Here is a 26,209-nt window from a genome sequence, read left to right as displayed (position 1 = left end):
TCGCAGCCCCTGGAGAATAGCATCTATTGGCCTCCAAGAGGACATGTGTGTCACTGTGAGCACGCCAGAGGAAAATAGTAGAGTTTCCTTTTCCGTTTTTTCTCTCCCCTTGTATTTATCTCTTTATTTGTTTTTGCATATGTTTCATGCCGTACCTGAGATGGTGGTAGATTCATGATCCCTCACCCACCATCCCGGGGGGCCAGAAAGCCCTGGAAGCCCCGGAAGCCAGGAGTTACTCTGCACTTCATTTGGCCTGACTGATGTGCGCCTGTTTGCAGCTTTTTTTTTTTTTTTAGCATGACCAGCGTGCATCCCCAGAATAATCAGACAGCTGTCTGCAGAAATCTTGATGTGTTTGTTTCATTACGGGGTGCCCTAGACACCCCGCCATTGACTGTTACCTAATGTATGGCGTATGCCCTCAGTTACCTTGTAAAAATCAGAAAATGTGAAGCATGTTTGGTTCTGAGGATTTTGGATGAGGGTGAGGGACATGCAGTTGTACGTAATTTATAGATGAGTAAAGGGACACACGGTGAGGGGACAGGCCCAGGAGGCCTCTTCCTGACACCGGCTGTGATCGAAGAGACCCAGAGCCACCTGGCCGGGCTGGTGACTGACACCGACCTCATCAGGGCGAGGGCCTCCCGTCCCCTGGGCGAGGACCTTGACTGAGCCCCACCAATTACCCCCCTGAGGTTGCAGACAGTGGGGCAGCCGGGCAGAGGGGACCTGCGAACTGAAGACACAAAGAATAAAAGTTCTACGTGACTTTGGGAGGAGCGTCCCTAGAGCCCGACCAGATTCCCCGGGTGGGGAACTCGGCTGAATTCTGGAAATGAATATTCATTTCCTGGCCGTGGGGAAGAGTGCGTTTTGATAACATTCTTAAATCATTTAAAAATAATTGTTTTGTGACAAATGATGGAAGCAGCTATTCACATTTTGAACATGAGAGAGAGAGAGAAATGTTGAGTCTGAACATGACGTGTTAAGTAGAGATTTCCCGTCCCTTGACTGTCGTGACATATTGAGGAAATCACAATAACAAGAAGCATGAAATGATGGACGACGGTGTGACCTCATGGCGTGGCGTCCCCACAGCATTTTGAATCAGCTTCCCTCGGCATTTTCATGCGTCGTCACAATGTTTAGTTTAACCTCAGTGCCTTAAACAATAAACTTGGTATGATTTGGAAGGATGTTGCCCGTAAACTCTTGCATCTGTTATTATGCCCAAGCTGCAGAGGTTCCCAGCCTCCTTCCTACGACATGTGTCGTGATGTCGCCCCCAGGAGCAGGGCGCCCTGTGCAGCGTTCGCGCCTGGAGTTTGTCGGTGACCCTGGGGACGTGGAGTGTCACTCTGAGTCCAGTAAGTGATGCTGGTGGCGCAGGTAGACGGGTCTGACAGGCCTGACTCACAGTGTCTCGGCCGCCTTTCTCCAATGAAGGCTGTACATCAGCCCTCAGAACCTGCCGGAGCCGGAGAGGGTGACAAGGGAATAACATCCCTTTCTCTCCCATCGACAGGGGTAATAACTCCTCCCTCTCCAGGGACAGATTGTAAAAGCCAATAGCCAGGAGCTGTGAAGCAGCGAGGGTGGAAGAATTGAAAATGAAAGAGGGAGTGGAAATTTTGCGTAAGGTTTTAGTGAGATGGAAGAAACCATCAAACGTCAATCTTTTAATTGCCTCATGGTTGACAGGGGGGTTTGCAAATGTTGGTCTTGATTGCTTAATTATTTGAAGCCGGTTATTAAAATCACGTACATCGCATAGAGGTGGGTTTACACTTTGTGTAGGTGTTTCACTGGCGAGTATTAGAAGGTGTTGATGCTTACCATCTGAGAGTATTTGAAGTCATTGCTGAGAAACGTTTATTGACTATAATATTTTAAAATATCGCTACGAAGGCAGGTGCCTGAGTCCATCAGCGCGCTTCAACTGTTTAATCCGATGTCTTTATTTCCTCTTGCAAACCTGTGTTCTCGTTGCAGAGGCACATGAGGGTGTTCCGAGTATTTTTCAACACTGAAGAATTTCTGTTTTCAAGTAACAATCAGAACGATTTAAATGTCATGCCTCTTCAGTCTTCCGAGGGCAACCGATGACGCAGAGGTGGGTCTTCAGGTCTGTCGTTTTAAAGGAGAGCTGCCCGTTCACGGCCCGCGTGAATGCATGAGGTTTGCAGGCTCAAACGTTGCTCTGAATTAAATGTAGCACAAAGGAAAATGTAACTTTCTAGCAAAGCTAGCCGATCCGGAGAGAGATGCCTCTGAACATCTGCCTTGCGGGAAACACTCTTCGGTTTTTAAACTAGGGCTGGTGTTTAGTTAAATCTCTGCGGACTCAGTTCACTGAAGGTGACAGAAGCAGTCACTGGAATTTGAGAAGTAGACGCGACAGTAAATTTTTCAGGCAGCGACAGGAGATCTTGTTATAGGGAGTGAGAGTGGGGGTCAGGGCGATCCTGTTGATGATTGAGGAAAAGAGAAGTAAATTCATTCTGCTTCAGGCACTTTGTCAAGTGCCAGCCGCTTACCATTGAGAACTAGTCACCCGTTCTCGTCTTACGGCCCTAGAGGTCACTCACTTGACATCAATCACGGCACCGCATACATGGAGCAACCTAGTGCCACTCGGGAAGAAATAAAAAAGAGGGATGCTGCTCTCGGCGTGGAGAGGACGGCGCCCGTCCCCACATGTTGCTGTTTTAATGCCGGACGTGGCTGGGTATCGATCTTCCGAATCAAGTCATTAAAACGTGCGGTTTCTGTTTATTGGAATGAAGCAATTAAATGGTCCAGTTATGCCAGACCTCACCTTTTCTGATGAAAACTATTGATTTCTTGCCACAGCTTTATAAGCGACAATGTTTTTGATTACTCTTGACAAACCTCCTTGGAGTGTTAATTAAAATCGTACCAGGCGAGCAGGTGTGGGACATCATTAGCTTGCCGGGGTCACGCGTCGGCACTTGGTATCCGCAGCCTTGTATAATGAATGGGGCACAAGAGGGGGGACCAACATCTTCATCAGCAGAATTAGCATCTTTGCTTCTTCAAACACCAGGTGACATTACATTTCAGACCCTCTGCTTCGGAATCTGCTGCCGCGGCCACTGGTTACAATGTGCTTTTTATGTGTCTCTTTACTATTTTCAGTATCCAATGAGGTTCTGTTTTTGTTTCCGAGGTAGCAAATATTTAAACTCATATTTATACAGAAAACTGAGGAACAAACAAGATTCTTCTTGTGCTTATGCAGATCCAGTCATGAATATTAATGAGCCCATTCAACACTTTAAAAATCCCATCAGTGAGAGCTCTTCAGCACGATTTTAAGAATTATTTCACTACTCGTATTTGGGTCCTGCGTGAAATATGATTATTTAGGAATATGCTCTCGCAACGATGACATTCTATTAATCTATAACCGTATTTTTTCCTGTAGCTATTAGAAGGTTGTTACCTTTTAAAAATTAAAAAAATACTCAGTGGTTATTTATAAAACAGAGGCAAAGAATATTCATGTTTTTGAGAAACGAATGATCTTTACATTAATGCTATTTGTTTTGAAACTTGATTTAATTATTAATTCATTAACACAGGCTTTGAGGTGGACTTCTTTAGTTTTTGCATAATGCCTAGAATGTAAGTAATTGAAATTAGATTTAAAATCCTCTGTGATCTGGTGTGTGCAGATAGCAAGGCAGCTTGTATTCCGCAGACTCATAGGCCCTGAAAAGAACTTTAAAAGGTCATCTAATGCAATCCCCTGCTACCCAAGTAGCTGTTTAAAAATGCACTATTTTTCATTAGTCTGGCATTTTAAAAAGGATTAATGAATTTATAAATGTATTATTTACAATGTTCCAATCATGTCTGTGGAACAAGCTAAATGTTAGACTTTGAAATGAAAAGTGTTGGGTTTTTTTTTAAAACCTCAACTTCTCTCAGCAGAGTGTCTTATGGTTTGCAAAGTCTTTTTCCACTTACATTCTTTCATTTGATCAGCAATCAAGTTTTATATTTCAGGGAAATGTTTTTTAAATTTTTTTTTTAATAAACCTGTGGCTCAGTTGACTCAACTGACTGAATAATAATTATGTGCTCTAATGATTTGAAACGATGTCATTTCACAGCCCCTATTATGGACAGACAGCTTCTGGAAAGTGTAAACAAACCCTGAAAGTAAACCTCTCCTTGCGTTTTGCAGGTGAAGAGAGATGCGATGTTCAGATAAGAGCTCCAGGATAGTTTGTTAGCACTAAGATTTAATCCCCGGTTTCTAACAGGTTGCACAAATAGTAACTATTCTGCCAACCACTTAAGCAAAGTGTTCTAAATAGTCAACATAGAACAGCTTTGTAGGATGTTACAATGCTAACCTTAGAAGCGATATCTGTGTCTGCATAACCAACCGGCCCTAAACTTGTGGTCTAAACAGAGAAATCATGTATTTTGTTCATGAGTCTGCAGTTTGGTCGGAGTTCAGCCGCTGGGGAGGCTGGACCCGCCAGAGGACCCGCTTTCTAGGCGCTTTCTCAGATGGCTGGTGGGGTGGTGCTGGCTGTCAGCCAGGCGCTCAGCCTCCGCTGTGGGCCTCTCACGGTGGCTTGGGTGCAACGGCCACCTTCCAGCATGGTGGCCTGGTCCCAAGAGAATAAGGCAGGAGGACGTGGCATTTACAGACCCGAGCCTCGGAAGTCACACTGCATCACTCCGTGGTTGAGGCAGGCATGGCGGTCGGCCAGGTCCAGGGAGGGGGAACATAGACGCCACCCCTCGGAGGGCGGACCTTCAAGGTCACAGTGATAGGAGAGCTTGTGGGATGACAGATGTCGTCCATCCTTGGATGGTATGATTGGTCACAGAACCCATTTGTTTAACCCCTTTGTAAACATGTATTATTTTACATACAACTTAATTTGAGGGAGGTAAAAAGTGAATGGAAAATCAGGCGTGATTCTAATAATTCAACTATGTTCTTTAAATAATATGCTCTACGTTGTGTTTTATTTCAGAGAAAAGGGCATAAAGAGAGGTCATTTTTTATGAGATAATTGTTATGAAAGGACTTTGAAATCTATAATCTATAACATAAGATACAATGGGAAATAAACGCCATGGATTTAAAAAAACAAAATCATGACAATTGTTTAGTCAATATCTATGTGACTATCTTTTGAAAATCTGTTGTGTTCTGACAAAAAGGAGCCCCACTGTTTCAGGAAATTCTATTTGGTCAGTCGCTATATATTGTTACATTGGAAACTCAGTATCATTTGCTGGGGTGTAGTGTTTGGTGTTTGCTGAAAGATAAGCATGCTGTATTGTAGAATTATGTATCTGGGATCTTCAAAAGTTCTTTCATTGATTCAATGAATATTTATTCTGCTTCTGCAATCTGCCAGGCACTGTTCTGGCCACTTGAACAGTTATTTGCAGGGTGGTGTTTTTAATGTACACGGTACCGTATGTATGACTTTTATTTAACAGATACGGTACATTTCTCTGTGGTCTTTTGAACTATTGACTAAGGCTTCTTTTTAAAATTTTTAATCATGAAAAGAATTAAGTGACAGAGGCAATTTTTAGATGCTATGGGAAGGTTTATCTTCCATTAATCCATTGTGGATGTTGGAATGTTTCATGTAAATTGTTCAATAGAAACAGAGACCTCTCTCAAAAAATAACTTAGCTATTTATTAATGTATTTTTAAAACCATCATTGTGGGTCCTTCCTTATCTGCCAATATAATGACTTCACTGAATCAAATTTCCAATATAGATTTTCTAATGATAATTCTTCAACTCACATTTGTTGAAATGCCTGCCCGTGTACCAGGCATCTTTGCAGGCACAGTGTTGTTGAACCTTCAGGAGAAATCTCTGGTGGTGTATGACGCCCCTGCTTCCCAGATGAGACCACCTGTTCTCATCACCTTTCCTTTCCCTTACCTGTGGAACGTGCAACAATTGTGGTACTTGTCAGAAGCACATGTTACCTAATCATGTACCCAGAGTTATCGAAATCATAGATTTCACTTATGCATAAAATTTCTGCCCCACATTTCTACGGCGCGTTGAGTTTTGGCCGGGTTCCAAACACAAGGGGGTATCGTTGAGTTTCTGACGTGAACAATCTGCCATCAAGCCATTATATATACATTATCTACTTTCTATATCGTCCGCAGTAAAGTGAAATCCCATTTATTAAACCAGTTTTACACTGACATAGTAAACAAAAAAACCCAAACTGAGAAATGGAGGGATATTTTCATCTCCCAAACCCACCGCTGCCACTTCCCTCAATTTCAGTTCCACTCCGGCCGCAGGGACAGCAGTGGGTGCCGGGGAATCCAGGAGTGCAAACACGCGTTCCGCATATGTTCCGGGAAAGCCGGCCTGGTGGCTCCGTGATTGGGGTGGATTTCCCGGCCCCCCCTTTGCGCTGCCGGGCACCCACTGTGCTTGTGTACATTTTACACGCTGTCATGTGGACTTGTGTGGTTCTCTTGCTTTTCCTAGTGGCATTGTTACTCTTGAACGACTATTTCATGCACCACCGGCCTGGAAGGTGCACGGACGTACGGTGCATGCTCGTCCAGGTGACCTGTCCTTTCCAGCCTCTTTCTGTTTGCAGGCAGGCTCCTCCTGGGTGGCGTTTTAGTGGCTGGTGTGTCCTGGTGCGTGTTCCACAAGCAAAGCCCGTGTTCTTTGAGGAACTGCGTCACTCAAACTCTTTCCTCCGTGTGAAGACGACTCCTGCCAGCGAGCTCTCCGAGCTGCCTGCGAGAACTTTGGCACAGTTTTCCTAACCTTTCGAACAGTAAAAGCAAAACTCCTCTTTGATAGAAAAAACAAAAAAACAAAAACACAAAGCCCGAGGCCTTTGGCACATAGCCACGAAGGATGTAGGCAACTGGCCGTGATCTGACAGAATATTCCACCCGTCACTAAGAAGTTCTCTTTAAGGTCCCCAGAGTGGCCCAGGCGCTTTGCTGGTACTACACATATATCAACTGTCACCGGCGGCCGGCAGTGCTAAAGCGAACACAATGGAACATCCAGATGGTCTAAACAAAGCAGACAAATGGTCACTGCTATTAAAAACTGTTTACATCAACTTCCAGGATTTCATGTCGTGAAGTTTATGTTGTGTCACTGCCGAGGCACTTACCCCCCAGCCATGGAGGATACCAGCCTTTTATAAACTGTTGCCGGGGCACTCGGCGCCTCTGGAAAGTGAACTTGGAGAGTGAGTTAGGACACGGAGTGATGTCAACCAGTCATGTGTTTCAGACACTTTAAGTGATGTGCCCCAGATTCTGTTTTATTGATTGTCTATTGCAACCTGGGGCTCAGGCCCAATAAATGAAGCACAGCCCCTTCTCTGGCCAGAGTGAGTCATGGATGGATGGATGGATGGAGGGAGAGAGCGAGGGAGGGAAAGATAGAGGGATGGATGGATGGATGGATGGATGGATAGAGGGAGAGAGGGACAGAGGGAGGGAGGGAGGGAGGGATGGATGGATGGATGGATGACCGCTCTCAGCCTCAGCAGACTGGCCTCTGAGCTCCTTGGCTCCTTGCTGGGGACCTTTACGCAGTGAATGGTTTTATTTTCTTCCTCCCAGAGGTTGTGATGCTACACCCTGTCTTATTGGGGATTAATATCTATGAATGATAAACCTGAACTTTCGTGGCTTCCTCCTCTGGCCTCTTTGTGGCATCCCCTTTACGAATTCCAGATGCCCTGCTTACATTGCTAAAGCTTGGTTGTGTTGCCATTGATAACAGATAAGACAAGTCTGATGGGGTGTCCAGCTTATTTCTGGTTAAAGAAGGATCCAGAAAAACTGTCCCTGTACTCAGGCTTGTTATTTGCTATCAATTGTTTTTGTGAGAACCTACCAAAAAGAAAAATGAGTACATACTAAAATCATACTGTTTATTCATTTGTCCTAAAATTCAAAGTAGAAGAACAACAGAAAAGATCTCCACACATGCAAGCTCAATAATTAATTCGAATAATTATTTTCTCTATAAATAGATAATTTTAACATGATTTTATATCATAGTTGGGTGACCTTTGAAAAATAACCAAATACCATTTGTTGTGTCATTTCTAAGTTACCAGACTTCAAGTTTTCTGATGTGTTTCTAGAGATGGGTGAACTCATAAATGATTAAACTCAAGTGTTTAAGAAAATGTGATTTGTTGGCCTGTTTCTCTAGAAATAACCTTTTTTTAAAGTTAAGACCAAGAAGGGTATCGAACGATGTCATGTGCCATGACACAGAACCAAACTTGACTGACAGTATGTAATGTCCTCAAAGGAAGTTTGATGCTGGGCTGTTATGGTCACAGGAAGAGGGGCTCAGCTCTGTTTGCAGTGGGGACAGTCTTGCGTTCACAGTTGTCCTGGTAAATCAGACCCTAGCAGTGAATCTGACAAGGAACAGGTTTTGATCGCCTGTGTATTTTATACAGTTGTAGACCTTTTCATTGTCACATGAAATTCAAAGCTTTAGCACCCATGGTGAAGTTTAAAGAAAAACAGACTGTCCATAAAAAGTTCATCTGCCACAGGTACATTTCGTGTATACCATGATACAAATACACAAGAAACACGTAAGCCTTCTCTCGAGAGCCTTGGAGCATCTGGAACTTTTCTCTGACCGTGGTTTTGTTAGATGCCCTGTCAAGAGGCAGGGTGGAAGCAGAGAGAACAGCACGCGTCCTCTGTAATTTGGATGAGTGAGACCATTTTATTGGTTGTTGGTAGGTGTGCTCTTTTCGTGGATGTCTCAGGTAGGAGTTTTAAACGTGTGAATAGTATAGATGTGGAGCTAAAATGGAGCAAAACAAGAGTTTTGGCTTCTGCCAGGGACCAAGCCCTGTGCCCACTTTCTGTGAGCCCTTCCCAGCCGGCCTGTCGTGCTCATGTGAGCCCCTGGTTTCCTGTTTATGCCGGTGCCGAGTCCCACATCCGGGCCAGCCCGCCTGCAGCCCCATGTTTTTCCGCACACCCCAGGAGACCTCTTCCTTAAAATGGCTCATTATTTATCATTCAAGTAAGCCATTGGAATTGTGTTAATTCCTGTTTTACTTAGCACATGCTGAATGCTGTCATTATCTAGGAGCAGATAATGTTAACTTCTGACTGGTATCCTGAGTACTAATTAAGCCAACCTGGTCAGGGCGGCTCTGAAATGGGGTGAAAGCCAAGGCCTTTGGCTGTTACATAACCCGAGGTTAACAGCTGTGCAAACCCGGCTAGCTACGTGAAGGCCTTCTAGCACTTTCTTCGTACTAAATTGGTCAAAATTTAGACATCGCTTGAACTCCAGCCAAATAGAGAATTAGCAGAAGTTTAGCTCGTGTTGCCCTCTGTTTTTGCTTCCTTCTGCCTCTTAGGTGTCCAGACCCTCCATCATTTCTACTTCTCCCTTATCAACACTTCGAGAGCTTATGAGAAAAGAAACGAGTTCACACTGCAGTATAAACAACGGTTTGCTTCATAGCCAGACGTTCGCAGGACTATTTGTATTTTCAAATAAGATAAAATCCTAAGCTAAGGAAATAGGATTCTGGAATTCTAGGCTCCTTACCTTGTAGGAGAGGTATTTCTGGGGGCATTGCAGACACCTGCCAGTGTCTCTGGAGTCACATCAACTAAAAAACTTGCTTCTTCAAATCCTAAGCCATATGTTTTCTCGTGTTTATTAGATGGCATGGTATACTTTTGAAAACAATTCAAATTTAGATATCATCCACGTTTCAACTTATGTTGTGCAAAGTTACACACTTGAGACGTGTATTTTCTTCCCCCTAAAAGCTTTTGATGCCCTTTTCTTAATTCTGTCTCCACAGAAGGGGTATCTTATTATTTTCATTTTCTTCTTATTTCTCCTAAAACATACTATCCTTTCAAACATTCTTGAATTTCACAAAATCATTTTTGTGAATGTTACATAGTCTTTTAAATTTTGTTGACTTTTGAAAAAGTACCTATTTTGAAACCCAAACCTTAAATGCCATCCAGTTTTCAGTTTTCCCTGCTCACGCGCTGCCATCAGCATGCCAGGGGTGTGGCCTGGGTTTCAGATGCCACTCAAGTATTTTGGGAATGTAAATGGTGATAGGCTCTTATGGAAAAGCTGACAAAAATGAATATTCTGATGGAAGATTGTTGCTTATGAGTGCTTTTGAGTCTATGACATTTGCAATATTTATTTGTAGCTTCTGCCTTAATTATTGCACTAAGAGGAACATTGTTGCTTTGTAGTCATTGATGGAGAAATCTTTCAGTGCAGTGAGCTCTGATTTATAAAAGAGCACAAGGTTACAGCTGGGAAGATTGGATTAATCTGACACCAGGTTTCCCTGTAACACACCTGATATATGGTGTGATAACTGTAAATGTGTAATAAAAGGTCAACAGAGTTGATCCCACTAGAATTAAAAACAAACAAACGAACGAACCAATGGCTTAGTGGCTTTGCAAATAACTGGAAATACAGCACTTGTTTATCTGATTAGGGCTGAAACACATCCCTAAATAAGTCTAAATAAGAGTCTGGGGGGACAGAAAAGCTTGTAGCGGGATGTTAACTGCATGTTGTTGTTGATTTTACTGGGCCTTGGGGATGAGTCGGAATCAAAGTCTCGTGATCTGTAAGGTCTTCTAGTTCCAACGTTGTATGACTTGGTTACTTCCTCACGTTACTTCCCCTCTTTGATACACACACTCTTTTTCCAAATGTCCTTACAGTCCCAAGGTTTCCCCAGCACCAATGGCTGTAAATTGGTGGTTAGAATAGTGGACAATATTGTTTACCTAGTAGGCTCCCTTTTTCTTAAAGCAAATGTCCATGAATTGCCTTAGTTCTGTGCTATACGGCTAATGGATGAAAAGGCAGTAAAAATGCAGGTTCTAGGCAAGTGCTGCACAATCAGCCATATTTATAAACAGAGCTTTATAAAAATAGAGCATGAGACAGTGTTGGCCGTAGAATGACTAAACACTTGGATCCTTGGAGAGCGGTGCTTGTGTTCTGTGACGCGTCAGCACATGTTGCATCTATCACCAAAAGAACGTCCCATGTAAGGCTTTCCCCCATGGTAATCAAGGTTCAAGTCAGAGAGCATTGTTTTCCCTTCAGAGGCACCATCAGGATGGCATGAGTCGTTTTAGAAGAGGGCCCCACTGGATAAATTCCTGTCTGTGATAATATCATTTTAACTAAATTTGACTGCCCCAGTTCACTGCCAAGATGTTTGTTGGCTCTTGTCTTGAGAAAATCTTGACTTCTAATGACTTTTGCATGGAGGCAGGGGTGTACGATTTCTTTCTTTCTTCTGCTTTATCTGTGTTTCAGTTGCTCGTTACCTAGATTGTTATAAGATTTATTTGGTTCAGTGCTCACAGTTTCAACAGATTTTTAGTAATTTTTAAGTGTGTTGGAAGCCGTTAAGTAACTTTCAGTATTCATGGGTAATCTTGCTTCCAACCCTAGGCAGTCCTTTGGACCGCCACGAGTATAATAAATTCATCAGTCCACGAATATTATTTAGACCGACTATGTGCCACTCACTAGGGGCAGAGTGGAGTGTGTCACAGTCCAGGGAGCCTCGTGTCAAATAGGGGAGGCAACAGACATTCATGTTATAGCGTGAAAAGCATGATGGGCAAGTAAGGCTGGCTTTAATGCTGGAGCTGGGGAGAAGGTGAAACTGGGCCGGGTCTTAGAGCGTGTGTAGGAGTTCGTACCTGAGAGAAATGCACATGCCTGGTGGTGGGGGCACCTGTGCACAAGCAGGGAGGTCAGAGGGGACTTGGGGAACTGCCCTCGGTGCGTGAGGGAGAGGACGATGCGCTTCGGCCAGCACGGCAGGGCTTGGGTTGTTAGGGCTCCCTGGAGGATTTGAGGTGCTCGAGGGCTGTGATTACAAAGTCCGGTGGCCACGGCCTGCCCTGTGTGGGTTCCCGTCTGTCTGTCACCTCCATGCGGTGTCCTATGTGGGGGACACGAGTTCATGCCTGCAGGCATCTTCATGGTGCATCACACGCGTGCTCAGTAAGTGCTGGGTGTTCATTACTGTCACAGCCCTGGGCTGGCTGCTGCGAAGCTGGGGCAGGCAGGCGAGCTGCCCTTCTGTGTTACTCCAGGGGACAAATGATGGCCGAAGGCAGTGGCAGCGGGGAAGGAAGAGGTATAAATTACAGGGGTTTAGAAGGTCTAAGCAACGGGGTCTGGTGACCCATGGACCTGGAGGGGACAGGGCAAGGATCTGAAAGGGAGAGCGGGGTCAGTGGCAAGCAGCACTAAGGGACCGAGGCAGAGAGTAGAGGACGGGAGCCGGCGATTGAGGGAAGACAGTGAGCGCAAGTCTCTGTGCCGTCGGTGGTATATCAGGCAGTGCCCAGATGTACGGGTCTGGAGCTTAGGAAGAAGGCTCTTGCTGGAGACGGAAACTTGAACTTCTCGGCTTCTGCTGGGACTGAGACCACGTGCATCTGTCAGGATACTTTGGACTGCAAGTAATTATAAAACTCCACCTCAAAATGCTTCAACAATCGAGAGATTTCTTGTCTTGGAAAAATGAAAAAGCCCAGAGGGAAGTCACCAGGCCGTTTCATCGGGGCTCCCGCCGTGTTGCTCTGACACACTCTGGGCTCTGGCTGCTTGCACGACACCTTCTCCCTGCCCAGCGGCCGACGGCTCCCTCAGCCCCAGGCGTCATCCACGGGCACCTTGCACAGTGGCCAAAAGAACAGAGACCGTATTTGAAATGTCTCTCTTAGAAGAACAAGGCACAGAAGGCGTTCCCCAAACTCTTCAGTCCGTCCACCTGAAGAGTGGGGGCCCCTGGAGCTTGAGGTGCAGCTGGCACGCTCGGGACGCACCAGAGGGAGAGACAGTTACTTGAATAGCACCGGCATTCTGTCAGGAAAAGGAACATGGTGGCCAACCAGCAAGGTCACTGCACCGTAGGAGAAATGGCTGAGCTACCCCCGAAGGGACGGAGCGTCCAGACTTCAGGAGCGTTCGGAGAAAGGAGACTCCTGAGTTGTGTTGAAACGTGTCTTCACGTTTGCCCGACTCTCTGGTTGACTTGGGCGGGGTTGCCTGACATGCAGGGGACCGAGTGGAGAACATTAGTGCAGGAGACACGTAGGCCGTGGAGGAGAAGGGTGAGGTGGAGGACAGAGAAAGCGATGGCTCGCGGGAACTCTTGTTCGGTCACGTGTTACTGAGGACTGCCATCGACCGAGCTCTTTGTCACATTCGGGTCTCTGTCACGTTCTCGCTGCGTCTTCCCGGGAACCCGCTGCGTCACACACGCTTGAGTGTCTCCATTTGCAGGTGAGGGGAGTAAGGCTCGCTAGATGAAGTACGTATGGAGACCTGCCACTGAGTAAGTGCAGAGGGGACCTGAGCTCGGTCTGTCCGCCCCCACTTGTGTTCCAGGGCAGCCCGCCCTCCTGCAGGTAGAAAGTGGTCCATCCTGTTAACGCTCTCATTTCCTTGCCGCCTTCCTCTTCAGCCAGCTCGATGGGGTTTAAGTTCATGATTATCTTTTTAGGCCTCTTCTTTTCACTGCAGCTGTTTCTTCCCCAGAAAGGTCACGACAGCCCTTAAAGGTGAAGGAGACAGAGAAATTGTTGGCAGAAGGATGGTGTGTGGGTTTCAGAGTCTCTTGCCATATTTTCTTTCTTAACAGAAACCCAACTCAGGTCGCCGGGTCTCAGGATTCGAGAGGTGGGCTTTTGGTCGGGCTGTGAGCCTGTGTGTCGGACAAGCATTGTTCCTGGCTCTGCCCTTGGCCTTGACAGCTCAGGAAATGATGGCTGAATAAGCCCACGAATGAGAAGAAAGTTTGGGCCCATCACAGGGTAGCTGGGCTTTGTTCTGAGGGTGACTGATGGAATCCCAGAAGAATTTTACTGGAGAGCAGTGCATGGTCATTGTTCTCTGGGGTAGACCATTATGGGGGTCACAGTGTATCAGGAATTTATATGGCCAAGATGGGAGGGCAAGGAAACAGGACAATGTCTGAGTCCAGAAGAGACATGTTGAGGGCTACGTTGTGGCTGTGAAGTGAGTTGGGGGTGGAGAGGGGGCTGGGCGAGGGGGCACAGGTTCCCATATTCAGGAGGTAAGAGGATGCCAGGTAGTCTGTCAGGGCGAACGTAGGCGCATGTCAGCAAGACAGGTTTGGAGCACGCGTGGTGAGGGCGGCTGGGAGGGGCCACGGGGCAGCCAGGTGGGGAAGGTGGCTGGGTACACGGACCCAGGGTTCAGGGAAGAGGCTGGGAAGGTGCCCTTCGCGTGGTATGTCCTCACGGTGGACAGAGCAGGGGACAAGCCTGGGCCCCCAGCATGAGTTCCTCACGCAGTTCTTGAATTCTGTTTGGAAACTTCTGGAGCCTAATCTGGTGCAGTCTGGGGACGACGCAGAGGGGGCGGAGGGATGTCAGCCATGTGAAGACAGCCAGCCTGGCATTTCCGTACACGTGCGAGTCGTTGAGAAAGCCCCCCACGAGCGCTGGTGGGGGGAGTTGGGCATGTGTGCGCCGTGGCTGGGTGTCTGAGCTCTGCGTGTCCCTCAGGCACCAGCGCCATCTCTCTTCGTGGCCCAGCTCTGCACACCTGTCTCTTTCTCTCGAGCCAATCAACTGCTTTGCCACGTCAGCCTCCGGGGTTCTCTGTGACCCAGGGACTGAGGCATTATTCTGGGGACGAGCCAAGGAGAATCACGACAACAACACGAGACACACGATGAACAACTTCCTCTTCTGTTTTCCTTTCAGGCGCATGGTCATAGGGTCGCAACTCTTGAAATGCATGTTTTTGAAAAATGTTGGAGTTTCCTATTTATTGCTCCCAGGCTGTGAAGGGACAACTTCCTGCTGTTCCCACCCGTCTCCTCCTGCGGCTGGGGGAGGAGCAGCCTCCGGCCTCCCCACCGACTAAGCGGACGGCCAGCCAGCCCCGTGGCACGATGGAACGCCATTGATTTTTCATAAAAGTTTAATGAGATGATACAGGTCAAAAGCTTTGCAAAGTTTGCTATAAATTTCAGTGACGAACTGAGCAAGATATAATTGGATAAGAAAATGGAAATGGAACATGGGGCATGCAGTGGAGTTGGTGGGAGACTCATGGGGACGGCCCCCCACCCCGGCTTGGGGGTGTTTTCCTAAGTAGATGGCTGACCCTCAAGGACAAGAGACTCCAGGGCCAGTCAGCCCCTGTCACTGCCGCCGAGGTAACAGAGCCCGTCGTCCGTTAGTTTTTTTAACGTCATGTCAATTCATCGCGTCCATTTCAGGTGTGCAGACCATGTGCTTTGCCCCTGACTCTGTTTCCAGGTTGTGCTTTGGGTCATGCTGTTTAAGCCCATAATAAAGAACAGTGTAAATTCTCTTTCTACAAAACCAACCACTCAATTTCCAGTAACCTGTGACTTATGTGATATTGATTAGCTTTAAATTTTCTAAGTGAATGCACTTTCATTTTTGTGTTCGATACACTCTACCTCCTTAAAAAAGGATGGCTGTGCTTTTCATTTTCATAACATAACTTAAGATTTTGAAAGTCCGTTTCCGTAACATTGGAAATGATAACTGGTCCTAGCAGATGCTCCTTCTTCCTGTTAAAAAGCAGACAATAGTTTAGTGGTTGCCAGAGGGTAAGGGGGGCGGGGGGTGGGGGGTGGAGGGTGGGAGATGAGGGTAAGGGGGATCGAATATATGGTGATGGAAGGAGAACTAACTCTGGGTGATGAACACACAATGGGATTTATAGATGATGTAATACAGAATTGTACACCTGAAATCTATGTAATTTTACTAACAATTGTCACCCCAATAAATTTAATTAAAAAAAAAAAAAAAGGCGACAATCTCTATAAAGACTGTTGCAGAGTGTGTGTCACTGATTTAAATTTACTCGCTCAACAGGGCACACTCTACCTCACAGTCTGTTTGCGAACAATTTAACATCATGAATGTCACACACAGACCCGTGATGCTTCCTACAGCCGGGTTTGGGCAGCGGTACGGAGCAGGCAGGGGTGTCGCCGTTCATTCTGTGTGCGCTCTTTTGCCTCCTGGCTTTCCCAGTGGCCGCGTGAACTTGCTCCTTTATTGGTGACGTTAAGGATCGGGTTGGGTGGGTGACTTGTGGCTCTGTGTCCTGCTCGGCAGAAAAGCAGGGAAGCCTGGGAAGGAGGAAGGAAGCTCCAGCAACATTCTCAGAAGGGAGCCTTATAATTTAGCATCGAAGTAAATTACTAGGACGCTGTGCAACCGTTACTTAATGGACACAAAGTAATTATAGCCTGAGAGACGAGCGTCGCATCCTGCGGATACACAGTATAATTCCTTCTGGAGAAGCAGAAACACGCTGCCAACACCGTGTCGTGTTGGCTTCTGCACCCGGCATTGCAGAGGGGTTGCTCAGAAAGGGGTGGGGAGCCGGCACGCAGTAACCTGAGCTTTGGACTTTGGACTCGTCTTTGGTGGCTCTTTTGTAAAAGGAAACACATAACTGAAACTGCAGCATTTGTCTCTCTGTAACAACCGCTCTTACTTACTGATGGCAATGATAATCACAGTAGCCGGCGGTGAGGTGTGGAACCCTGTCTCTCTGCTCAGAGGTTTTATACCTCAGCGCCTTAGCTTTGCCAATAGCCCTGCGAGCGTATCATTCGGTATTTTATAAGAGATAGACGCCCGTCCCTCAGAGAGGTTAAGGAACCTGCCCAGTGTCACACAGTGACTAAGGGGAAGAGTCTGGAGTGCAGGCGGGTCGGCGTGTGCAGCATCACTTGTCTTCGGGGGGATGGCTGACAGCACTGTTGCTGGTTCTGGGGCCCTGTGGCTGTGACTTTTGCTGGGCCGGTGGCTCTCATGGGTGTTGGGTGTCCTCGGAAGGACAGAGGCAGATTGCCCCTTAAGACCCCAAAGGGATGTGTTTTCTAGTCTTGGTCAAAGGTTGTCCTGAGACAAGAAACACAGGGAAGCCTAGTGGTTTCTCTAGTTGACTTTGAAGCATTTTCTGAATATTTTCATGATAACTTTGACTTAGACTGAAGAACTTTTGGAGCTTTTACTGGTTCATTCATTTATTCATTCACCACCTACTATATACAGCTGTGAAGAAGGCAGGCGGGGCCTCACTCACTGGAGGTAGAGACAGAATCAACAGGCCCAGGGATAAAGCAGCAGGGCAGGGGTGTGAGCCATGCAAGAAACCTCACAGGCAAGATGGTGTCTAGTGCTAGCGACTTCATTTAGGTAGCATGGCAGGCAAGGTGGCCCCTCTCAGGAGGTGGCCCTCAGGTGGCATAGGAATGACAGCTCCAGCCACACAGAGATCTGAAGGATCACAGTTTAGGCAGAGAGAGAAGGGCCGGGATGGGGGAGCTGCGCTCGATCGACGTGCAGCTTTCTGTGCAGGGGTGTAGCCCCTGCTCTTCTCTGAGCGTGTGCAGAAGCTTAGACATTTATGGGTCCTGTCACTCCCTCGTCCGCCAAGGTGTGATACACCTGCTGCGTGCCGAGCACTGCTGGGTGCTGGGTGCATAGTGATGAGAAAGACGGGGTTCCTGGCCCCTGGGAGCCTCCGTCCTGGGAGGCCGCTGGAGAAGGAAGCAGACGTTTGCAGTGCAGTGTGACAAACGGTGTGAGAAGGGGACCGCAGTGGGCTGTGGGGACACAGGAAGAGCATCTGTCCTCGTAAAGGTCTGAGACCTCGGGGGACGCTTCTTGGGGTGAGGGAAGCCTCATCTGAGACTTGAGATACAAGTCGTCATTGGCCAGGCAAAGGGTGGAGAGGGGGTTCCCGGTGGAGGCGTCACTTAAGGAAAGGTCAGGGGTCCAGTGAGCACAGGGTTAGGGTGGGGACCACAGTGCAGAATGGACAGGACACAGCCAGGCGGGGCGGGCTTCGCAAGATGTGCCAACTGCACCTGAGAAAGCAACGCACACATACATTTTCTTAAAACAATTAAGGTGTAATTGACATAACGTTATGTTAGTTTCAGGTGTACAACATAACGATTTGATATTTGTATATATATATATGGCCAAATGATCGCCACAGAGAGTCTCGTTAACATCTGTCCCCATACACTCATCCACGCATGTGTTTGTAAGTGTCAGAAACACTATCATACAATATTGTGAAAGAGGAAAGAAAGAGGAAAGAAACGTAAAGTAGTTGTACTTTTCAGAGCAATACGTCTACCCTGGAGGGAGGGGATTCGCGTTTCCAAACGGCAGCTTTTTAAGTTCAAATCCCTTCATAAGTTAGGACTCAGAAAGCAGAGGCTCCCTCGTTCCTTGTGTGATCCTGGCGTCCCTTTCACTACCCACCCCCCTCCCCGCCCCGGGAAAGCACATGTGCCTTGTTTTCAGTAACTGATACAAGCACTTTGATAAACAACTTATCTTGGCGACAAAGGACGCAACACCAGCAGGAAGGAAGGTCAAGAAGAAACTAGAGTCAGGGGGATGAGCAGAAGGCCTGAGCACGTCTTTTCCTGCGGAGAAGTGTTTTGCCTCAGAAAAGGGTCACGTGGCTATCGCTTTCCTCCATCCAGTGTCTGCACGGACGCTGAGGTTTCGGAAGTACACTTGGTATCTGCTTGACACACGTGATCAATGGAAAGTGAAAAAGGAAAGGAATCTGTCCATTGTATGTGAAGCAAAAATGCTACATCCTGACCCTGGCGGGAAACAGTTTTTGTGCTGTTCTGTTAGGCGTCCGAGGCTTGCGAGGGGAAGGCAGGCAGCGCGGTTAGTGACTTACGTTGCGTGAAACCCACTCCCTGGGTGGTTTTGCCACATCGGTAAACCGTGATTTAATCTCCTACTAACCTGTGAACTATTTTTTTTTTTTTAAAGATTTGATTGGGGAAGGGGAACAGGACTTTATTGGGGAACAGTGTGTACTTCCAGGCCTTTTTTCCAAGTCAAGTTGTTGTCCTTTCAATTTTAGTTGTGGAGGGTGCAGCCCAGCTCCAGGTCCAGTTGCCATTTTCTAGTTGCAGGGGGCACAGCCCACCATCCCCTGTGGGACTCGAGGAATTGAACTGGCAACCCTGTGGTTGAGAGCCCACTGGCCCATGTGGGAATCGAACCGGCAGCCTTCAGCTTTAGGAGCATGGAACTCTAACCGCCTGAGCCACCGGGCCGGCCCCCTGTGAAGTATTTTAACTGAAGGCCTGGCAGGTCCTGTCCAAGATGTCATTTAAAAGGACGTGTCTTATGAATTTGGAAAGCGAATGCTTTGCCCCAAATGTGCCTTTTCTTATGTCAGGAGAGTTCAGTTGATTCTCAAGAGCTCTGAGTGGTTTGTGGGAAAAGTGAGGAGAGTGAAGGAAGAGTCTCATCTGGCTGAGTGTGAGCAAAGAAACAGCAGATGCCATATATCTCTACATATCTAACTATATCTTCATATATCCAACCAGATATAAAAATGACACTGTACCAGTATCATCTTAAAACTTCGCAAAGAAACGATTGGAGTATAATGGTAAAAAGAGGGCGCCCAGGTTTTATTTTGCCCCCCGATTGAAGGGACTTGCAAGCATTTTCCTTCCTCTTGCAAATAACCAACATAGGTTGTCCATAGAGTCAGGAAACAGGCGACACATAGATTATATATTAAGAATCTCGCAGTCTGTACAACAGACCGTGTGGGACTCTGTTTCCCACCTTCAGGACACCGGCTTGGAGGAAGGTGCTTTGCAGGCATGCACACAGCATGCGACAGGCCTGCTTCCCCTCCCAGAATCTGTGCTTCAGCCCCTGCCTGCCACCACGGCCAGCCCTGCTCCTAGCACATTCACATGTCCCCACGGGCTGCCCTTTCTGAAGCTCCCTAAGTTGAAGTTACTGGGCATCTCTGAAAAAGGGCAAGTGCACCCAAAGTAGCAAATGAGCAAAGCTAAGGGATAGTCAGGGGAAGTCAGGAAGGCTTCCTGGAGGAAGGAAGCTTAGGCTTGGCTTTAAACAAGCAGCAGGATGGGGGCCGAGTGCGGCAGATGAGGGTGGGTGGCCATCCTGGGCACAGAAGAACTCACACTCCTTTTTGAGGGCCAGAGAACGCAGTGATTGTGAACCCCTCCAATTCTGCTCTGGAGATGGCAGGCCCCTCCTCCCCCAGCTCTTTGTAACACCAGAGGTTGGACTCTAGTGTCTGAGGGGCCTGGTGGCTCCGTGTATATTGGTGGTTTCTGAGCAAGCAGGCCCCCTTTCTCTAGTTGCCTTCAAGAACCAACCACAAAGAATTTGGTACATTTTTCTTCTTCCTCCCGACCTTATCACAAATCTCCCGTTTCTTTGTGTGAGGCGCTTGGTCATTCTTCCCTTTGCTGGCATGAGTCTTCTCGCCTCTTCCCTGCGCCTTTTCCTTCTGCTGATTGAGACGAGGCTGGTCGCTGAGCACAGGGCAGGAAGAGAGGTGCCAGCTCATCACTTTTGGCCTAATCTGTCCTCGGCAGCTGGCTCCCTGGCAGCCCCAGCCGAGAGAAAGGGACAGAGAATTCAGCCCCCAAGTCAGGCCCTCGGGAGGGGAGGTCTGCCCTGTCCTGCCCCGGGGGGGAGTTCAGAGGGACGGGGTGATAGATGTGACAGACACCCCCCTGTCACTTCGGGTTGGTGCAGAGCCATTGGCTGGATGCTTTAGAAGACACAACATGCCAAACTGCAAGAGTATTTGAGAAACTTCAGAACTCTGCTCTGGAAGTGGTTTATCCCTCTCTGAGGGACACTGATTCTGGAGTTTCTTATGAATTCATTTTTAATAGTTGAATTCCAGGGGCGGTGGTTAGTAGAATACCAGGGTCTTTTCACGGAGGCCTGTTTTGGGGCCAGCTCCTTGAAAGCAGCGTCTTGTTTTCCGTGTGTGTGTGTGTGTGTGTGTGTGTGTGTGTGTGTGTGTGTGTTTCAGACCATTCCCAGGTGAGTGAACTCTTAGATTTGCCACAAGGATCTGGACTAAAACGTTTCCGTGTATTATTGATACTCTTGTTGCGATTCTACTATGCTTGTTTCTTTGCCAATTCTCAGTGTGCTGAAAGTAGTGAAGGCTCAAGGCCGTCAGGTGGGAGATTTGCGATTTAGATTTCAATCCCTCTGACATATTGAAAACGTCTCAGAGAGAACCTCCGTCTTACACGCGCACACGCTCCCTCTCATGTGGTAACAAAGAAGAGAAGAGAAGAGACGCAGGTGGCTCCGATGTCACGTGGACCGAGTGAGCTTCCCCAGAAGAGTCCTGGTGGACACTTCTGCCCGTGCACAGCCTAGGATCCTTTGGAAAGTTGGGTCGAAAATGCTGGAACTGCCATGAGAAAAACAGTTGCTCTCCACACGGGCACCTGTAACGCTGACGTGGGGAAATCAGACAGCTGATCGGCTCAGACAGTCAGCAGTGAGATTATGTTTTATGGGGTCTGGATACGTGTTTTCAAATGAACTAAAGAGCAGGGTGGAGAGTGCAGAGTGGAGGAAGGACGGCCAGGGAAACGTCTCGGGGCTTCGCAGGAGCGCCTGCGTCCTCCTGTGAACACAAACCTCGTTGTGGAAACTCAAAACATGGTACTCACTGAGACTAAGTTTAAAAAATACAAAACTTACCTTGATCTTCCTAGGGGTTGCCATGGTTCCGAGCAATGCATCATCAAAGCCGTGGCACCCCAATGACGTATGAAAGTCATATATCATGACAGGCTATGGCTTGGATGATGTATGAGCGTCATCCATCCTTACGGCACCGTCGGCCTCGTGATGTATGACTCAAAACACTGCCGATTGGTTAGATCAACACACAGGGACCTCTGTGTCCGGGCAGGAGAACGGCAAATGGTTTTGGACCGAAACACAACTGAACTTCTCAGAGACGTGTCACCAGTAAAAGCAGTCCTGTGTGCTTGCGTAGGCTTCAAAGGCTTGCTCGGGAGTGGTGGGGTGAACTGCAGGGGAAGGACCATGGTGGCGTCTCCTCCCAGGCCCCTGGAAACCCATGTCTGGGGCCAAGTGTTCACGTGAGGGAGGGCAGCGGTCCTGTGGTTTGCTTAGCAAGAAGCCGTGCACTTCACGCACCCGCTGAAATGCCGGACCCTATGGTGAAGCTGATCTTAGGGACCCGGAAACCGAGGTTCCGAGAGGTCGAGGGAGGTCCCGTCACGAGAGTCCTGATTCTGTCTGTCTGCCGAACTCCTGAGCTGGGTTGGGTGGGTTTGTTCTGATTTCGCGGCCTCTGCGTCGAGGAATCCTTTCTTTCTCTCTTTAAAGGGAAGATGGAGAAGCCGTCATCTTCCCACCTCCCCAGCCTCCGTCCTCACCCTCCGACCACTAAGGCACGACATTTGGAAAAGCACTTCTGGAAGAGCTCAGCACTGTTGGGTAGGCTGTGGGCAGCTGCGTTATTTCTCGGGGCCCTGCCAGACGCCTGATCCGGCCTGAGTGCCGTGTGGCCCTGGGAGGGTGGCTCTGCTGTGACCAGTAACTCCACTTCACCCTGTCGTCCCACCCCACAGCCCCCTTCCTCCCTGGCGTCCGTGCTCCCACGGTAAAGCCATCCTTTGCCCAGTAGCCAGACAGATGATTTAAACGTGCAAATCCTGTCATGTCGCCATCTTACTCAGTTCCCTCCGGGGGCTGCTCGCTGCACTGAGGATCAAATCCCTGCCCGGAAGCCCCCCTCTGGCTGCTCCTTGGACGGGCTCGGGGCTCTGAGGGCTTCCTCATACATCGATGATCTTCACCAGCTTTGAGTGGCCCTCCTTTCTTGTGACTCAGGGCTCGTCTTAGGTGCCACCTTCTCGGAGAGGTTGTCACCTCGTCACTCTTTACCACAACTCCCTACTGCTCATAGCTTACCTCTCCCTGACATTTGACTGTTTATTGATCTGTGTATCGCCTCCCTCCTGGACCCCGGGGAAAGCCTGTACCTCGGCTCCCCTGTTCTTGGCTGTACCCCCAGGGCCTCGGATGGAGCCGGGCCCCGGGGAAGTGCTCACCGAGGGGTCTAGCAGCAGAGACTGCTGGTCTGTTGATTGACTGACCAACAGTGACGGCAGCTATAGTGGGTGAGAAGATTCAGGATGAGGTGTTACGGAGCGAACGGAAAGAGAGAGAGATCGTCATGCGGCGTCAGGGCTTGAGAAGGACCGTGGGCTTATGGATGTGAAATGAGAAACGGGCGCTTTCTGCAGGAATCAGGAGAGAGCGGGGCGAGGATTTGGGGGAGGCCGCAGGGTCTCCAAAAGCGGCTTCTCCCCGGCCTCTGCGAGGGGTGTGTCACGTTGATAGTCAGACCGTCGTAGCTTTTGCAAACTTTGGAAAAGTCATACATCTTAACCACAACCACTTTCCGTTCCCTCTCATGCTGGGTGCTGTCAGCGTAGCTGTGGACGTTTCGTGTTCATAACCATCACGGCGTTTCCTATTTGTACTTTACGTGTTTTCCTGAAACAAGATCCCCCACATTGTATTAGCTTAGGCGCCCCAAACCTAGACCCGGCCCTGGTTGAAAGTATGTCATGGAAAAGTCAGAAGAGAACAAGGGGTGTGGTTGTGTAGTGGGGTCTCATCAGCCTAAATGGTAGGAAACTGACTAATGTCAAATGATTCTTTCATTCTACGGTGAAAAGAAGTGTATGTTAGGATTTATTATAACTATTTCTTGTCAGAGAAAGAGCTTAGAGCCTGGGAAAAAAATTGGGAAGTTTCTGGCGCTTTCTTTCCCTTTAAAACTCACCTGTTCCTTGTCTCATTTTCTTGGCGTCTTATGAACCCATTGGCTTTTTAACCTTGGCTAAATTAGCTCACGTTAAGTTGTTACTGAGCTAGTCTGTTACCCTTCCCAGAGGTGTTTGTGGTCAGAGCAGGGCTGAGGGACGGCGGGAGAACAGGGGAAATGCAAGGTTAAGGTAGGTCCTGGCTGCACTGGCCCTTAATGAGCACGTTGACTGATTTTACCAGTATTTGTTGCGTGTCTTCCCTGTGCTAATTTTTGGGGATTCAAGGGTGACCCGAATCAGAAACCATCTCTGTCCTCGTGGTGTGAGAAGTGCAAATTCCCCCCACCCACTCGCTAAAGATGGAGGATCAAAGGTGGGTGCTGCTGAGCTGGGCACAGCTTGGCAAGCAGAGTCCAGGCAGGATTTTATTGCCAGTGACGCAAATACAGTCAGGGTGGCTCTACTCACAGCTGTGGGAGACACACACATCGAGTGACGCCAGCCAAGGCCCAGGGGCAAAGGGAGCCTTCAAGACCCTCACCTGGCTCAGGCCATCAGCGGGCTCCCGGAGGGACTGACCCTGGAGGGGTCCGAAGGGTGGGGACGCGGGTCTGGGCTGGGCTGGGCTGGAGGAGTGTGTCAGACCGAGAGAGCAGCATGTGCAAAGGCCTGGGGCTGGGAGGGGCCGTGACAAGCTTGGGGACTCAGGGCGGGAGGGGAAGGGGAACGTTTCAGGAGCAAGGGAATGTGTTTTTAAGTGTTTTAAAGCAATGGTGGTGTAATAAGATTTTAACATTAAAAAGAACTCTGGCTTCTGTCTGAACATACGGGAGACAGAGAGGTTTTGGGGAGACTAGTTGAGGCTGTTATTGTGGTGGAGGTGACATGACACCGGCCTGGTCTCGGAGGGTGACAGACATGCCTCCATCTTCCTTTTGTTACATGTCACGATCGTTGTGTGCACCCTTGGGCTCTCTCATCAACCTAACCAAGCAATAGGACCTAAAACAGCGAGGCCTTCGATATTGTTTTTCCCCCACTTTGGTTAAGTTTTAAAATATTTTCTCCATATTTCAAATATAAGTTCATTCAGTTCATCGCACTCTAGGAAACTCATTTGTCTCTGGTCGTCTTTTCCCACACAAAGTCCAGTCTTTCCCTCTGTACTTACAATTGCCTGGTTTGTCATAGAAACTCTTTATTTTTTATATTCCGTGAGGTTTTTCATGGTAAGATGTATGGGTGATATAGAGACACATAACAAATGACCCCCGAACTTAGCAGTGGACAGTTACTATCTCATACAATTTCTGTGGGTCAGGAACATGGGAGAAGCTGCGTTTCCTGGCTCAGGTTCTCTCCGGAAACTGAGGTTGAAACGCCCGTTGGGGCTGCCGTCAGCTGAAGGCTTGACCGGGGCCGGGGGGCGGGGTCTGTTTCCCAGGTGACTGGCTCACTGGGCTGGCAGGTCAGCGCTGGCGTCTGCAGGAGGCCTCGGTTCCTGTCACACAGGCCTGATGACAGTGAGTGGGACTAAGAGCACAAAGGGCAGGGCCGCAGGGTCCTTTCCGATGTAGCTTTGGAAATCACACTCCTTCATCTGCACGATGTCCTCTTGGTTACAGGTGAGCCCTGTCCACTCAGGAGGAGACCACAGTTCTACCTGGAGCGTGAAGATCAGCGAGCAAGATCCACGAGCGCCACTGTGGAAGCAGGCGGCTATGAAAGGTGAGAGACACAATAACGCATTACGTGTACACACGTCAGGACGGAGCATCGGACAACTCGCACATCTCCCTTCACAATGTTGCTTGTGGGAATTACACTTCAGCTTCCAGATTTAGTACCAAAGGGTCCTGTTTTCTGTGTCCTGCACTGTGGTTAGAAGATGTGGAGGAAGAGCTTGATTTATGGGAAAACAATGCCGGGTTGCAAAATTCTGGCATGCTTCAAAAACCTGTCAGGCTTTCATTCGTCATGAATACTAGTTGCCTGTAATTAAACAACATACCCGGTTAGAATTCACTTTGGCAAATGAGGTGGATATTGTTTGTGCTAATTGAGGGACCGGTTTGGGACTCCAGAGGCTGTGGGAGGGAAAGGCATTTCCTGGTCCCGCAGAGATAAAACCATAGACTCATGAAAAACAGAAATAGCAGCTCGGAAACTAGTGAAAGGAGAGTATGTCATGGTTGTTTGCTAAAGGAACTGTGTGGACAATAGATGCTAGAACCGTTCAGAGGAGGAAGGGATCGTGAGGAGAAGGGCCCGGAGGCCTGTGGAAGTGATGGCGTCGGAGCTGGGTCTTACGAGGCATAATCGATCGATTGATCAGTCAATCAATACAAGGCGTAATCGATCAATTAAAAAAGTTATTAATCACCTATTGCTTCATATTTATGTGTTTATATTTTATCTAGCATCAGGTTA

General features: G+C 48.1%; 1 long non-coding RNA gene across 1 annotated transcript in view; it reads left to right on the top strand.

The window, feature by feature from the left end:
• LOC109457772 (uncharacterized) overlaps nt 1–25,976 on the top strand; it is a 40,476-nt gene extending 14,500 nt beyond the window's left edge. Inside the window, exon 5 of the long non-coding RNA XR_012490960.1 lies at nt 25,405–25,976. This is a non-coding gene — a long non-coding RNA (uncharacterized LOC109457772). The remainder of the gene's footprint in view (nt 1–25,404) is intronic.
• Nucleotides 25,977–26,209: the final 233 nt, after the last annotated feature.

This window comes from Rhinolophus sinicus, linkage group LG12 (genome assembly GCF_036562045.2).
Source record: "Rhinolophus sinicus isolate RSC01 linkage group LG12, ASM3656204v1, whole genome shotgun sequence".
Classification (NCBI taxonomy): Eukaryota; Metazoa; Chordata; class Mammalia; order Chiroptera; family Rhinolophidae; genus Rhinolophus; species Rhinolophus sinicus.
Note: the sequence above shows the minus strand (reverse complement) of the source record. Positions and strands in the feature narration are given on the sequence as shown.